The sequence below is a fragment of the Pinus tabuliformis genome, chromosome 2_1 (genome assembly GCF_031772625.1).
Source record: "Pinus tabuliformis cultivar Carrire ecotype Pingquan chromosome 2_1, CPIR1, whole genome shotgun sequence".
In the NCBI taxonomy this organism is placed as follows: domain Eukaryota; kingdom Viridiplantae; phylum Streptophyta; class Pinopsida; order Pinales; family Pinaceae; genus Pinus; species Pinus tabuliformis.
In genome coordinates this window covers 951428965-951446496 of record NC_142299.1, presented here as the reverse complement: position 1 = coordinate 951446496, position 17532 = coordinate 951428965, and the positions used below count along the sequence as shown (strand labels likewise).

Sequence of the window (17532 nt, the reverse complement as noted above, 5' to 3'; positions counted from 1 at the left end):
GATAGGTTTCTATGAATTGTGTGCTCTTATAATTTTTAAATTGCTATAAGACACTAGAGTTCACTTGGTTGTACCATATTTCGATATTTGACAATTGTTAAGTCAATTGGGTTGTGGATTCTATAATATTAATTTCATTTATATCAATTGCATACTAGCTATGTTAAGGCATAATTGTATGGAATGGTTATCTACATACTTCAATAAGTGTTAAGTTTATGAATTTTAATAATCATGAAAAAAGGTGAGGTGTGGTATGGAATCACATAGTTTTAGATTGAGAGAATCGATGAGCTAAAATGAGTCATGATGCACCACAAACTTATAGTTATAGGACATTTGGGTGTGCTAAGTCATCCTTTGATATGGGTGACTATAGGGGCATGACAATGAATTTTTAGGTTAAATTAAAGTTTACACTAGAGGTACTCTTGAAACCTCCTTCATAATTTATTTATATATGCATATTCATTCCATTGCTTGCTTTTCCTTTCCTTTCTCCAAACTAGAGTGCTCCAAGAAAACTCTATGTGACCAAGAGTGAGAGAGAGAGAATAATGATAGAGCTCCAAACGCGAATTCACAAAATATTACACTAACTAAAGCCATGCACTAGTCCTCATAAGGCTTTTTATGGATGACACCTCTATTTTCTTCATTTTCCATTATTTTCCTTCAATTTCCTCCTCACATGCAACCTGTGACATTTTACCTTCCTTTCTACTATTTTCCTTTATTTTCATAAATTAAAATGTTAAAAATGCTGTTTTCCTTTTAATGCCTTTGCCTTATCCTTTTCCATTTTTCCTTAGCCAAAACACAGATCCAGTGATGCCCACTAGGATATCTTTTCACAACATTCAACTTGGAAAAGTGTCCCTTAACCATGGTCTTATTTTGCCTATATTAACTTTTATTACATGAAATTTCCATGAGGGTTGTTACACACAACTTGACTGACATGAAAACATGTATTGTTGAAACAAGATTAATGGATATGTTCTACAAACTAAATTACCTAAGCCTCATCCTATAGGCCATGAAACATAATTCTAATGAACATTATTTATTCTTGGTTATTCCATATGAACCCTAAAATTGAATGGAAAAATTTTCCTAATCCACAGGAAGATGCACATGTAATTTAAGTCAAGAAGCACACTATTTTTTCCAAATAAAGTTATACTACAAACCCTTTCCACTTTGTGGTAGAAAGCTATTGCATCATACACTCCAATAGAAACTAGTCATGATTATTTTCCTCATAATAATAATAATAATAGTTATCCAATTTAAGTTCACAGTCTAGCCATACACCAAAGTTAAATGATGTTTAACAACTACATAAAATCATTACAATAACAAATTAGACCTAGATTCACCCAGGAACACCCCATGGCCTTGACAAAATTTCGTTCATCATAAAGTCATGCAACAAATTTAATTACTATGCAAATTTCAATGAGGAATACTTTATAGCATGTATTCAGCTAAGAGTTATCAAAATAAAACTAGGGATGGAAATTACAAGCAAGGTTAGTCGCAATAGTAATTATAAAACATGGCATCTCTTAACCAAGTTTTCTAGGTGTGAGACATCAACCTTACTACTCTTGAGTGTTTTGTAATCCAATTTTAAACAAAACCCACAAAATTTTAAGAAAAAACATTTTAGAATAACTAAGTAGTTGAATAGTTGGAATTGCATATCAAAGACTAAAATCTACCTATAGGCTCATATAAGGTATTCATAAAACGATTATAATTTCATACAATTAAGATCATCCCATGACGTTGACATGATATCCTTAATCAAGTACTACAACAAATGTTCTAGTAAAAAACTAATTAGTTGAATAGTTTGAATTTCATATTGTAAATTGAAGTTTTACCAAGAGGGTTACAATAAATCTTTACAAAAACATCATACCTGCATAAAACTAGGATCACCCAATGTTATTTACATGATATTGTTCATCAAGAGATCATACTAGAAAAATAATTATGGTGCAGAGTTGAATGAGGATCAATTGAGAGCATGTATTCAACTAATAATTGGAAAAATCAAAGTATCAATGGTTCTTTCAAGCAAGAAACAAATATTCACTCAATGTTAAGGAACAAACCAGTTTGAGTGGCTCTATTATTCTAATAAATATGCACCCTCTCTAATCCCCCTAGAAATTTCAACATTCCTACAAGAGAAAGACTTGAAAGATATTACCAGATGAACAATTTATTGTTGTGCTGACTCCCAATTTTCCATGAAGTGTAATATTTAACCCTCCATTCAATCAAAACTAGTACATCTATATGTAGCATAGGATCTGTGAAATTTATCAATATAAGAAGAAGGGATCCAATTTTCTACCATCCAAAAGGCACGTATTACATCTAGGGTAATGACCCAGTGGAAAAGACTCTTGATACAATGTAAAATAGAAGCATCTCCCATAGAAGGGACTCCCATATAGTCAGAATTGGACTTGCATTGAGCACCATAGGGATTAACCTTCCTTGTGCCTTCTCCGAAGATGTGCAGAGAGGAGAAACGAACACAATTCACAAGATTGATAGTGCTAAACCCTTTACAAACTCTAGCAATGAATCAACACCTAAATCTTGAAAAATCCTACAAATTGGGTATGGAATTGAAGGAAAACTCCTCCAACATAGTACAATTATTCACAAACTCTACAAGCACCAAGATTTGAGATGCATTCAAAAACCTTACAAACTGTAGATTTGAGATGCATTCAAAAACCCTAGAAACTGTAGATTTTGGATGCAGGAATAGAAGAATACCCTAATAGATGAGAATCAATAGTGCACTAAGCAGAAGGGATTTGAAACCTATGTTCCATGAACCATACCAAAGGAAATTTGATTATATGTTGTTGAGAACGATTAAAGTGATGTTGAGTGTTAACATTGGAGCTGAACAAGCGTGATTGAAGTGATAAATTGTGATGAGAAGGGTGGTTGTTTCATATTTTGTAACCATAAATGAATTTCAAGGTATCATAATACATTTCGAAAGGTGCATATATCTCTGTGTGTGTGTGTGTGTGTGTTGTGGTCGAGTCACTCATGGGTTCTATCAATCGAGAGAGAATGATGAATTCCCATTATTGTAATTAAAGATGCCTCCCATTAATGCATGCAATTCCTAAGGTACATATATCAATACACATATCAATTTACTGAAATAAATATTTAAATTGACTAACTAGTGTAAGGGGTTATTGACATTATATACATTCTTGTACCTTGACTGTGTCAACATCCATATTCCTGCCTGATTATTGTGATTACCAAAATATTTTCATATATTGTGAGATGCCATGGCTCATTACAATGAACCTGAAAAATATATAGTATAAGAGATGAGGGTTAGAAAGTTTTTTACATATATTTAAATGGGCACAAGAGTCCGCTGTAAAATCTCCTCCAAAATTGTAGAAAAAATTTGGATTGTTAATGTAGATGAGTTTATCCACCAATATCAACACTAATCATGGCCAACATTACTCGAAACGAGTGCTTTTTGCTACATCTCCAAATTCTTCATATGCTAATAAATGCTTACTTATAAAAGAGAGGCAGATCAGGAGGAGGGATGGATGGTGTCTTTAAATAGATTAAGTCTAGGTTTTAGGGTCTTAAGCCATTCTTGGTGGAAATATTGGCACATAGTTCAGAGGTTGTATACAACCAACACATTTAGAGAGTTGGTTCAAGACATTTTTATAGCCAAAATGGATTTTCTTTTTGAACTGATGGGTTCAAACTGAACCGATCAACTTTGATAATTATGATAATGGTAAATCATTTTTTGTAAAAAAGAAAAATATAATTAAATTGGTGTAATCATTAATTAGAAAGGGGATATTATGATTTTCTCTCTCTCCTGAGATAACTAATCAAGTTCAACATATCAAACTTGGTACCAAACTCCATAGAATCCATATTATTTCTATACAAACTCACTTTGGTTGTAACTTTTGTAGCTGGATCAACTTTAGACTCTGTCAACTCTACAAGGAAAAGGTTGGTTGATGTAGAATTAAAATCTTCCATACATTACCTTCTCCATAGAAAAGTGATACCTATGAAGAAAATAGTGCTATATATATTCTTGCCATGTTGTTCGACAATCCATAAATCTCCTGAAATTTTTGCATTGTAGCTGAGCTCACCAACCGTGAAGTTTGATTATTCTAAAGTGGTCCATGACTACAAAACTCAACAACTGTGCAACTGTAAAATACATGTTTGATTGTTTCCTCTTCTTGAAATATAAGTAAACCATTGAAATTATCACATTATAGTTGAGTTGATTAAGCATGAAGTTTTCTTATTCTAAAGTGGACCATGCTTAAAACACTCAATGAACTCTACAACTGTGAAAGACACCTTTCACTATTTATTTTGTTTGGAACGTAAGAAAACCATTGGTTAACCCTATTTTAATATTCTATGAATTGCATTCACAGAAAGGAACTAATTGATTACCAACCAGCCAAAAACTTGGGACTTGAAAGATGTTCTAATTTCAATATGGTTTGACATTTTTTTAATCATCCATTATCCTTATCATAAATTTTGTTGGTTTCATAACAAAGAAATTCTTTTCATATATTATTTCCAATATTTATGAATAGGTCATCTCACATCTATTGTTGTATATTAAAGATACCACATTTTACAATAATAAGGTACAAAACTACAACATAATATTGTTTCCATATATATAAAACATTGGGAGTGATTTTCAAGTTCTCTTTTAAATAGAGCACCCTTCTTCCTCTTCCATATTTTCATTGAATCTTAACTGCTTCTTAGAGAATTTTTTTTGATAGAATTAGGAATATATCCTAGTTATAGTTGAATTCAAATTTCCACGACAGCTTCCTCAAAACAATATGTTAACCATACCAAATTCCTGCAAAAAAGGGAAATTTTGGTTCCAAATGGATCTACAATGTGAAGCATGTAGCTAATGGGAGCATCGAGAAGTACAAGGCTATATTTGTGGCCAAAGGATTCTCTTAGGTAGAGGGAGAGGACTATGACGAAACATTTTCACCAGTGGAAATATATTCCTCGATCATAACCATTCTAGCATTAGATATAGATACGGGGTGGAAGATCCATGTGATAGATGTGAAGAGCACCTTTCTCGATGGTGTTGTTGAGGAAGAAGTTTACATAGAGAAACCAAAGGGATTTGAGACACATGACTGGGAGACGTGTGTAGACTAAACATAAGCATGTATGGTCTCAAACAAGAACCCTCAACATGGTACACTCAGACTTATACATATCTCCATGGATTGGGATTCACAAAAAGTGAAAAGATGCCAACCTATATCACACTGTGGTATATTGAAAGTTTCTTATCCTGGTATTGTATGTTGATGACTTGATACTTGGAGGAGATGAGTAGTTGATCTGGTCTTGCAAGGAGGACCTTGCAAGGGAATTTGAGATGAAGGATATCGGATTGATACATTACTTCCTTGGGATGGAAGTATGGCAGAGTGATGGTCAAATGTTTGTGAGGCAAGGGAGGGAGACTCATGGACCAATTCCTGATACCTAAATTCTTATTTTTGACAGAATAACTAGTGTACAGATGGGTTAAACAAGAATACCCATAAATTTGGAAATTAGTTGACTCAATATGAACACATAATTGCACATTCACCACCCACATAATAATGAATATCATATTCTAGGCACACTTTAAAATTCATGTGCATACATGACACCTTTCTAATCATGAAGATACAGTAAGCATCAAAACTCAGACATTCATTAAATTTACAAATATGCAAGATCTTGCGACATTGACAGTTGATAAGGTAATAGACATAATAAATGTACACGTATCTGTGTGTTTAATGATGGTTGAAAAATGAAGGAATTTTTTAACTCTCCACCCAATTGTAAGCCATCCACATTGCAATATTTCTTGTAGTTGATTACCCTAAGCTAGATCCAAAGTGTGAGGTTGTACATATTAAGGGAAATTCAAATTTGAGGCTTAATCACATAACTAGGAGAAGTAGTCCACTATTTAGTTAGTTTATCAATTGCTCTACAATAGTAAGCCCCAAAGCGACTCATTAACTGAATGCAACGATAAACATGTTGTCTCTAATCGTATCAGCAAAGGTCAAAGGGACAAAAGTGGAATTAATTTTGAGGACATATTGCTAGGAAAGGTTATCTCATTCCTTAGAGTTAGCTATCCTCACCAAACAAAGAGCCCAAAAGGTCATTGTAGTTATATAAGATAACATGAATGGTAAGCGAAATAGTAGTGTGCAAGCTAGAGGACTTATCATTTGGATTTTATGCCCAGCTTTTGCACGATGTCTTTGTTTTTAACCACATACCTAATTCCATGGGCCAAGTTGTTTTGGTTAACAACTTATAAGGGTTTAACCATAGCTATCATTTGGATTTTCTGCCCAACGTTTCCACGATGTCTTTGTTTTGTTAACAACATACCTCATTAAAACTGTGAAAGTGTATATCTGTGTATGAGTTTGCAATCTTAGTTCAAGAAAACTGGAGAATGGCCATACTAGGAATGATGTTCCAAACAAACTAGGAGAGCACACATTATAAGAAATATAACTCTACATTGCTACGTGGTTGTAGTCATTTGGGTAGAGCGGAACATAACAAGAATGGAAACAAATTGACAGCACACTCAATTAACGTCAACAATGAAAGAAAATCTGATTTAGTCAGCCCAAAATCTAAAAATCTAAATGCAGGCGGCCTGTGATCTCTAATTCAGAAGATTGTAACTTAGGTAACCTTTGATCTCTAATTCAAAATAATGTAAATTAAGAAACCTGTGTTCTCTAATTCAAAAGATTGTAAATTGTAGTTTTATATGAACTATAGCATGCATTGATCAGCATCGTTATTTTCCCATTTTGGGTATGATTAACAACACTTCTAGAGCATTGAGGAATATATAGAGATGCCGAAATGAATAATTATGTTATTAAATTTTGGATTTGTCCGTCTGTGACAGCAGAATATCCTCTCCACCTTATCCTGTTGCTCCTGCTTGACAGTTTTCCTGAAGGTTGGACTTCCAAAAACAGAATAGACTTGTGGAGAGCATCTTTGTAATCCAACTGAGCCAAGACAAACTGAGGATCGACAAAGAGCAATGCAGCAAGAAGTATACCCAAAAACCTTTGAACAGTGAAAGCCATTTCTGCCGCAACTTATTATTAAATTAAATTAAAATCTGCAGAAGTTAGTGCGTATATATAATTATTCTCTGCCAACCAAAGTGTGATGGCGATTATAAATATTTTGTACACAAAGGGAATTAGGTCTTTTTGTTTTGCATGCATGTTTGACGTGGGGGTTATTCTGAAGGCCAAATCTTGTGGGTGTCAGTTGGACATGAAAAGAGGAAAAATTCCATGAAAACATTAACTGAATGATAAGTCACTGTATATGATGGCATCTTCACCATTTCCTCATTGTAGTATTAACGCACAAATGTTAATTTTCCTTAAACAGAAAGAAGCTAAGGAATTTATTTGTCCGACACAAACTCAATATTGCGATGAGCATCTCTATTGATAGACGAAACATTAACTTTTCAGAACCCATGAAAATAAAATAAGAAACTTATTTTTATTTAATTAAAGCTTTTATTTTGTAAATTAAGAACTATAAAATAATAATTTTTTTTTTCCAAATTTTAATTAATTAAAAAATATAATCTAATGAAAGGGTGAGAACAGGGATAAAGTTTAATTTGAAAGTTAAAAGGTTTTTTTTGGGGTGAATTGTTAATTTGTGGGTGTAGATGCATTAGTTAGTCTTAATTACACTATAATAGAGATGGGGTTCAAAGACAATATTTGAGACAATTTTTGGCGGAATTGTCTTATGTTGACACAAAAATACTTGTGTATTGTTTAAATATTGTCTGGTTTCTCAAATTTAATGTCCTAATTTTTTACACTATAAGGACAATATATAACACAAGTGTTATTGTCTCTTAAGAGAATTTTTTTTTGGGTAAATTGTCTTAAGTTAAAGCAAAAAAAATTGTGTATTGTCTTAAAAAATTGTCTCTATAAAGACAATATATAACACAAGTATTATTGTGTCTCACAACACAATTTCATTTCTGTCTTTAGAGAGACAATAATTTGGATTAAATACATATTGCCTTTATAGAAACAATATGTCTTTTGTCTCTTTAAAGACAATATAAAACAAAGAATCCAGAAAAATATCTCACCATTGATATAAATCAATATAAAATGTATATAATTAAAAATATATTGATTAATTAATATTAGGGCATAGTGGAATCGAACCACAAACCACCTCCTGCTTCACATGGCACTCTTCCATTGGGCTAACACTCTTTAAAAAATAATGTGATAAGGTTGGGAAGTTAGAGGGTGTGGGAGAGATACAGGAGGTGATGTTGGAGCTTCAACATGGTTTCAAAGATGAAATGAATAGGATGGAGATGGTTGAACTTTCATAATATTGGTAGCATTGACATGATCTTGTATAGGTGCTTGTAAGTGTAATAAAGTATCACATAAATCACTCATCTACTACATTATATTGATCTCAGTCTTGTAAATGATAGTGTGATTAATGAACATAAAATTTCAGTCATACTAATCTATACTAATAATCACAAAAGCAGGCTACTGGAATCACAAAAGCAGGCTACTGGAATCACAAAAAAAAAAGCTTTTAACAAGACATCACTTAAAGGAAAATTGGTTCAGGCAAAAACCACTTGTAATGGAGAAAGAAAACTTGTGGCATAACCTTGGGGAGAGAGGAGAATGAAAAATTGTGGCACAACCTTGGGGAGAAGGGGGAGACTTTCTCCAAATGAATTCTTGATGAGTGCCTAAACACAAAAAATGCGGCCAGATGTCTCAAGATATTCTATCAAAATAGTAAAAGACATTGTTAGTAAACCAATAAGGAAATTGCAAGGAACTGGCACAATAGACTATGTGATGGCCTTTTTCCTCTGCAAGGAATGCCATGGAGAGTCTCAAAGGGAAGAATTGAACCGTGGATGAAAAATATCATTGTACTCACTCCCACTCATTTACTAATAAATTAACCATGCATCATGCTAATTCCAACACCCATCTTAATAATTTTGGAGGAATTGAACTATCAAAAAGTGTAGTGGTGTGACTATATTTATAAAGAGTTTTAATCATTAACATATATTTTAGTACCTGTCTTAAACATTACATTGAAATTTCCTTAGATGCATCATATCAAAAATACAATTTCCCACTATTGTATCTTTAACAATCGTGTATTTGATTGCACTGAATGCAACACAAGCTCATGAAAAGAAATACCCCACTCAATACTAACTAATTTAGTTCCAATCAAATCAATAAATACCTACAAAGTGAACTAAGATTTTTGAATTTTCTGAGCGGCGTTACAGGTAGATAAATTATGGATTCCATGGAGGAGGGGGAGAGGGCGCCATGGGGTACATTCATGGAACTGAAGAGAATATTGCATCCTCATCAATCCATAATCATAGTTAATTACCACCCTTCGATAAAGCTATCAATGCTGCTACTAAGCCAACATTGTTGATGATTGTGGGCTCTGTTTGGTTGTAATTGTTACTAGAATCACGAAAACCATCGAAAATATCATGCCCGCTAACCATAGCTATTGTCAGTACATGTGGATTAGGGTTTGGAGAGTCTCCTCATTCGTAACCATCTGTGCATTTGTAATTTACTCCATTTTGAGGGATAGAAGTTGCACGATGATGCACATGCTTTGGGTAACAGTTGCCATCAACCACAATGTAGCTCATGCTAAGAGAGTTTTTAGCTAAAAAATAGTTTATCTACATAAAAATACCAATCCTCAAAAAATTAAGGGTACAGGGCTATAGTGAAATAAATTACCCACACTAGGCCATTAAATGATTAGCAGATGTGAATAAATACTAATATATTTGAGTTTAAGTTTTTGAAATGTGAATGGCTTTGATTTGATTCTTATAAAATCATATTTGGGTAGAAGTTTTGAGTTAGCCAGTAAGCACTAAGTGTGGCTCACATCATCTAGACAAAAATAACCTTTGTACTCACACTTGCTAGCTCGAAACTGCAACACTTTCTAGTTGGAAATTGCAACCCAAATGATAATTTTCGATGGATTCAAAAGAATACAATCAAATAAAATAAAAAATATTAATATACCTGCGTTGTTGGAAAGTCACGAAGGGCTTGGCTAGGGAAGTAATTTGGAACACAATACGAGCCAAGAATATATGCAGTAGTGAGATAATCGCTATAAAGTGATGCTAGAAAAGATGTATTGAAAACATACTCGAGGGGTTCACAATTCCCATTGTTTAATTGAATCAATCCACCTACAACGAAACACGTGCAATATATCAAATTCTGAATGTATTAAGAGGAATGAAGCTCTCTAAATCATAAGAATGGCTCACCTCTAGTTCTATTGAACGATTTGAAAAAGGGAAGATATCAAAACAATAAGAGTGTTTTCTTGATAGCTTTGCAACAAGTTCTCATATAATAAGCTGGATCGAGGAGCATCCTTATCCTGGTTAACAAAACCTGTACGCAATATATTATAATTCACCAAAGTATTTCCTTGCCACTAAGATCACTAAGATCAAACAAGTAATACTACTTTGGTTCAAAATGAATAGAGCTACCCACTGTAATGATACTTTCAATTACTTATAATGTTGTCATGATATTCTCCTTCATGTGCCAGTAAGGATTCATTGTGGTTTTGGTAAGAGAAGTGAGCACCTTATGGAAATGGAATTTTCCAATACTAAAATTTGACTAGACAAAATTTAATGGTCAGTGTTCATGAGCTATCTGATGTGGGTATTTTCTTAAAATTATAATCAAATCCATGACTAAGAAGATCCATGAAAAGAACGCTTAATTCTTATAGATTTGTTTATTCATACATTTTATAATATTTATATTTTCTTTTTTGGTTTTTATTTTATTTCTCTTGAACAATTGTGTATTTTTTATTTTATAAAAATCAAAGTATATAAATTGCTCTTTGATTACAATTTTTTTGTCATATTTGTTGTTATATATATATATATATATATTTTATTTTATTTTCATTTTCATTTGTTTATTTTTTGTTTTTTTCTATGGAAAAATTATGTATTTTATTTCATAGAAATCAAAGTATACAAATTAATGTTCAATTATGACATATCTATAGAGAGTTATGATATTCTATTAATCCATAACATAAAAAGACAAAATATAAAAACATGCAAGGACATTCTTTTAATCATTAAATTAACTATAAGCTCAAGTGATGTTTCCTTTGATCTTGTGTCATCATCAATGCTGAATTCTCTACGGATATGTGATACCTCAAACTTTGAAAAAAATTCCTCTAATCGATGAATTATTTGTTCTTAAGGATTTTATGGCTAAACCATATAATGTGTATATCTGTAAAAACTAATCAATAACCATAAGAGAATTTGGCAAAATTTTCTAAGCATTTCAATTGCATGTACATTGTAAAGTCAAGGATCAACTATTACACAATTAATTCTACTTTATTATTAGTTTCACACCCTAACCCCAAGTTGAGAAAAAAATTTGCATTATTGTTTAAGTAAAATTTAGCTCTGGCCAAAACCAAATTCTTCATATGTCACAATGAAAATGTAACTATTACCATGAAAAATAGATTAATAAATTAAATTGTTTAATTATGAATTTTCCAGAAATAAACTTGTTTAATAACCAAAAAAACTAATATGAAATAAAGTAATTATTCTAACAACAATATATTTCATATATATATTTTATTTTATTTCGAAAAATTCAATGTATTAACTGAAAAGTAACTAATCCAACCCAAGAAATCATACATAAAATAGCCAAACTCAACCACTCAATTAAAGCAGACATATTCCACCAAAGTTGTAAAGCTTGCAAATTCTAGATATTAAGGGTGAAATAAGGATCTTGAGAATATGGAATTTGTGCTTACCATGGCACTTGGTAGCTTATTATCCCAGCCTAAAGACACCATACGACACCATGATGCACTCGCATGGCTGGCAATGCCCAAAGTAGTCACCAACTGATGGTAAGAAGAATTCCTAGTGCCATAGTACATCCATGCACCAACCCACACATACTAATCATAGTAGCAAATAGAATTATAATATTGTTTGATCACAAAATTACTTTGGTTGTATATACCTTCTTATCCCTTGAGAACTCGAACATATTAGTGGCACCTTGGATGACCTTCTTTGAGTAATTAGTGTCATCCTTGAATACAATCGATACGACAACGAGTGCAGTGTCCATCTCCACAGCCAAACGTGAGCTGACTGAGCATTGAGTTACAGGACAAAGGTACTCCATGTCTTCAAGCCTCGTCTAACACTACTGATCATCTCGAGTTGTGGAAGTTTTCAATCGAGCGTAGACCTATTCAAAAGAAAAAAATATGAAAATTGAAAGGCCATTGGAAATGGGCATCTTCCACACATAATGAAAAATCTCTGACTATCAAGAAACACATTAAACAACTAATTTCTCTCCTTATTATCAAAATCCAAAAAAATGCTTAAAATTTACATCTATATAATTTCATAAATTAAGAATGAAAGAGGAAAAAGTGTTTAAAGAAATTTCACAGAAAAAATCATTTCTTTGGCATGGCTTCACCTGATAATAGATGATATCTATTTTGGTGCCAGAGGAATTTAATGTCTTAAGTATATAATATGTTCCCCATTTCATGATCTCTTTGACATGGTTAAGGTCTATGATACCTTCATACCTCTGACTATATTCAATCACGCTCCTAATAACCATAGTCATGGTAAAGAATCAGGGAACTAAAATTTGATGTGGTCTCCCGCATCGCAGTATCCTCCCACCAGATTCACAGGAGGCGTCGAACTATTGGAACCGTCTTGCATTCCAGAGTCTCCTCTCCATGACACATTGTTTTCCTTAGTCAGATGCCCCGTTGTGAACACGTGGTCAGATTTTGTGTTTGTACCCATCTTAACACAAACCATAGTTACCGAATTCCGAATTCGAATTGGGAAAAAATTCGACCCTATAAAATTCAATACCGAAAAAATAAAAATTCGACCCTATAAAATTCAATACTCGACATTATACATTTTAGAAATACTTAATATTTTTTTTTTTAATATTGGATTTTTTTTTTTTTTTCTATTTTTTTACAAGTCTTATCCATTGTAAACTGAATTTTGCTATTTTATAATTTTTTGTAATATAGAAGTTACTGTTTTTCTATTTTTTTTATAAAAGTTATCGATTTGGAAGCTTACCATTTTATATCTTTTATAATAATGAATTTTTCCATTTTATAATTTTTTGTAATATAGAAGTTACTGTTTTTCTATTTTTTTTTTAATAAAAATTGTGGATTTGGAAGCTTACCATTTTATATGTTTTATAATTTTTTATAATATTGATTTATCTTTTTTTTTATAAGAGTTATTCATTTAACACGATATAGAAATTAGATTTTTTCTTTTATAAAAGAGGTACCAATTTGCAACCAATTCATTATTTCATAATTCTTGTTAAAATAGAAGTTATATTTCTTTTAGTTGCAATTATATAGAAATTACTAACTCATCTGGCAATATGGATAAGAGCTATTTATATTATTTAATGTCAACGATAATATTGATTTATTCTTAATTAAATTAATTATTTAATCAAAAATTTAGATTTTTGTATTAGCAATTTATTTTCTATTATACCATATTATGTGGTAGAATAATTTGTAAATAATGTATAATAAAATATTAAAATCAAATTAAAATTAAAATAATCAAATTTCTAACCAAATTTTTAATAATATTTAATATTTTATAGAGAAATTTAATAAAAATCAATTTTTTATAAAAAAAATTTGTTAATTTTTTTCCAATTTTCTGATTAATCCTCACATAAAAAAATACCTGAAAAGCTAAAAAAAATATCACTAAAGCTTAAAAAAATAATTGCATTATTTTTATAAAATTTCAATTCTCAACTTTCCCTGTGTTATTTTATAAAAGGTAATTGAAAAGCTTGATTTATTCTTTTGTGATTTTATTTAGCAGTGATTTTTCTTTTGTGATTTTATTTAGCAGTGATTTGTCAGTGTTCCTATCAATGGTTACACAGAGCCTACACAGCCACACTCTTTGTCAAGTCAGCGAGAGCAGCACAGTGGACACTCTTCGTCAAGTCAGCGGAAGCAGCACAGTGGACGCCGGAAATAAACTGATAGAAAGCTTTGACCAAAATCTTTCACGGCTGACCTGTACCGAATTGGACAATGACGAATTATTCGTCGTACCGAACCGAATCAGCGAATTATACGGCCGAACTTGGTAACTAGTACTAACAGGCAAGAATATTATGGAGAGAAATAGATGGTTTTATAAGCAATTTAATTTATTGTATTGAAAGTATCAGAATTTTGAGTTAATTTATGTCAAAGATTTTGTCGTGGAATCTGATGATTAGAATTGACCTCTCTAAATTCAAATATTAAACAATATCCATATCAGAGTTTTAATGTTAAAGAAATGTTCACGAAGCCTTTTGATAAGTCCGGAGAGGATTGAAGTAAATTCCTCTCGTGGTGGTGTATATATGAATTTTAAATATTAATAATATTGAACATATATTTAGAAAAAATTTCAAAAACAAAAGCGAAGTCAAATAATTCACTTCGCTCCCTACATCAAATTCTAAACTATTTCTAAATTTTAGAAGACAATTAAGATATGATAATCTAACTCCAGATTGAGGACTCATACGCCCTCCTACGAAGATTATGAAACTAAATCTAGTTGCAGTTCAAACATTGCAATCTATTAAACCGCATATCAGATGCTAGGCTGATCAAAATGTTCAGATTTTTAAATGGGCGTTCAAAATTGAAATATCAAATCTTTAACTTTACAAGATTCTGGGGAGATCCCAAACCAGGAGGTAGATGGGTATGCGCATTTAGATTGAGAGCTTTAAAATTTTAAAGTGCAGATAGGACTCTGTTTATATGGATTATATAAATTGAGCTTTGTAATTTCGAATGACTGTAGCTCCTAGCTGAAACTGTGCTACACACCACCCAGTTTTGAAACAAATCTATTGAAGTTCATGAATTTAGTAGCTGCATTACTATATAGAAAATGTGAAAATCACTCCAATTCGAATGCATGGTCCAATCGAGAACCATTCAACTCCAAGCTCATCAAAGCAGGTGATGATACCAGAACCAATTAGCAGATTCAATCCTAACGGTCTCGATTTAGTCACAATCTTGTGAAGTACCCAATTCGAACCAGTGTAGTCGTCTTAACTATGGAATTGAGAACGATTTATGCTTCAAAACGAGTTTAATCAAAATGAAAAATGGGAATGAGAATATTTTCTAAGATCTGGTCCACCCGAACTTCTTGCCTGCCCCCATTCTCGTGGGTGGTGCTTTAGATGGTAACGGATGTATTAAATTAAGGTGCATTCCCACCAAGTCGGTATGGACCCCCTTGGACTCTTTCCCCTACCCAGTTGAGCGGCTGGTTTTTAGTAGGTTTTACGCTAGCCCAGGCCTAATCACTTAGACCATCTAAGGCTTGATGATCGCTAGGTGCTTCGCACGCTAATACCCTCACGGGAAGGAGGGGCAAGAGAGACTTATTGCACGATCCACCCAACCGCTAATAAATGCTGCATAATAAAGAGAGTGGGAGTCAGCTAGAAGCCCCAGGTGCACACCCATTTATAGCTCTTGAGGTGCACATCCATTTAAGTAAGGATTACATTCCAAAATGTTGTATTGGTAATCTAAGGCGTATAGGGGTGTACAGAGTGAAGGGTAAGGTTTTTTGATCGGTCCTGATAAGAGAAGATAATAGGCAGTCCCCAGGAAAGTGATTAATGAAGCAATATAGTTCGAACATGTCTATTTCTTTCTTCTGGTAAGTGAGTTTGGAAAGCAAGGTTCGTAGTGAATAGCCTGCCTACCTACCTTGGATTCCTGGCTCTGGTTTTTTTGTCTTTCCTTTTTCTTTTTCGGACTATAGGTAGGTAGCCTAAGAGTTGAGGTGTATCAGAATAGGTGGGGCAATTTTTCCTAGTTAATTAATCTGAGTTGATTTTAAGTTGTTTAGTTTGTAGAAATTAAACTTTTCAAATTTTTTCATAATACTAGATTAATTTATGAATTCAAAAATGTATTTTAAACTAAATTTATTTATACATTAAAAATTATTTTAAAGAAAAAAAAAAATCACAAATTTACTTCAACTTATATAACTATTAAAAAAAATCATTTCTTCCATAAATTAAATTAAATTAAACACGCATTTTATGCCAATTAAATTTTACGTTCATATGGTTCATATAATTATATGATTATAGAAATTGAGTTTTACTTTGCATATTCCTTACCTTCAAAAACCATTTTCAAATTTTTGCAAACAAAAAATTTCAAAAATAAAAAAGTAACTGATAGAAAGATTGTATACTGAAAGTTTTGCTCGTTAATGAACATGAGAGTCTTCTGAAGTGCAACATCGTAATTGTGGTGTTGGAAGTTCCTAGGATGATTCTTCGGCACAAGTTTGGCAATGAGAACGCCGAGACCCACAAACAAAGAAAAGCTATACAGATATTCACAATCCACTTCACCGCTTTGGGGCTAAACATGGTACAACCCAGACCGACATACTTTGTTTTCTCCTTCTGCTCCCCGTGCCCCAAAAACCAACTTTGTTCCATCTCTTCCAATGTCAACTGAGAAAGGGCCACTCTTTCGATGTACAATTCCCTGCTTCGCTCATCGAAATTTGTCGCAGAGTCTCCGGTGATTCGGAATGCCCCTCCCCATGAGCAAACATAATTATCCCCCACTCCCTCCCTTCCTTCTAAGTTCTGGTACACCAAACAAATAGACATAAAACACTGTAGTCTATATGTTATCTATTTTGGAGAGATTTTTTATTTTTCTCCATAACGGATAATGCAGAGACAACGCCCACAAAACCCCTTCAACCCTGCAACACCAATGCCCAACTCTGCTCCCATTTCTATTTGTAGACGTCCTGAGGCGAAGAAGCCGACTTCAAATTTGTAGACTTCATTAAGCGTTGACATCTAGAGAACCCTCGACAAGATAGAATTGTTCAGAACCTCACTCCATTAAAACGCTAACTCAAAGCTGGGAGGGAGCTGTGCGCTCGGCGAAGAACACAATGAAACCATCGGGCGCTGAACACAATGAAACAGACCCTTGGGAACCATGGAGGAATTACCCTAAAGGAATCCACCTGAAAGAGAACCATAGATTTCAAGGGAAGATAGATGTATGGCCCAAACCGAATGTCACATTAATTCACTTCCTCGAAATGCTAGTATATTTGTAATCAATAAATCTCGAGTGTGT

At 32.7% G+C, this 17532-nt stretch overlaps 1 pseudogene; it reads right to left on the bottom strand.

Moving 5' to 3' along the window:
- Nucleotides 1–9502: 9502 nt before the first annotated feature.
- Nucleotides 9503–12467, bottom strand: LOC149203804 (endoglucanase 9-like; annotated as a pseudogene).
- Between the last annotated feature and the right edge of the window lie 5065 nt (nt 12468–17532).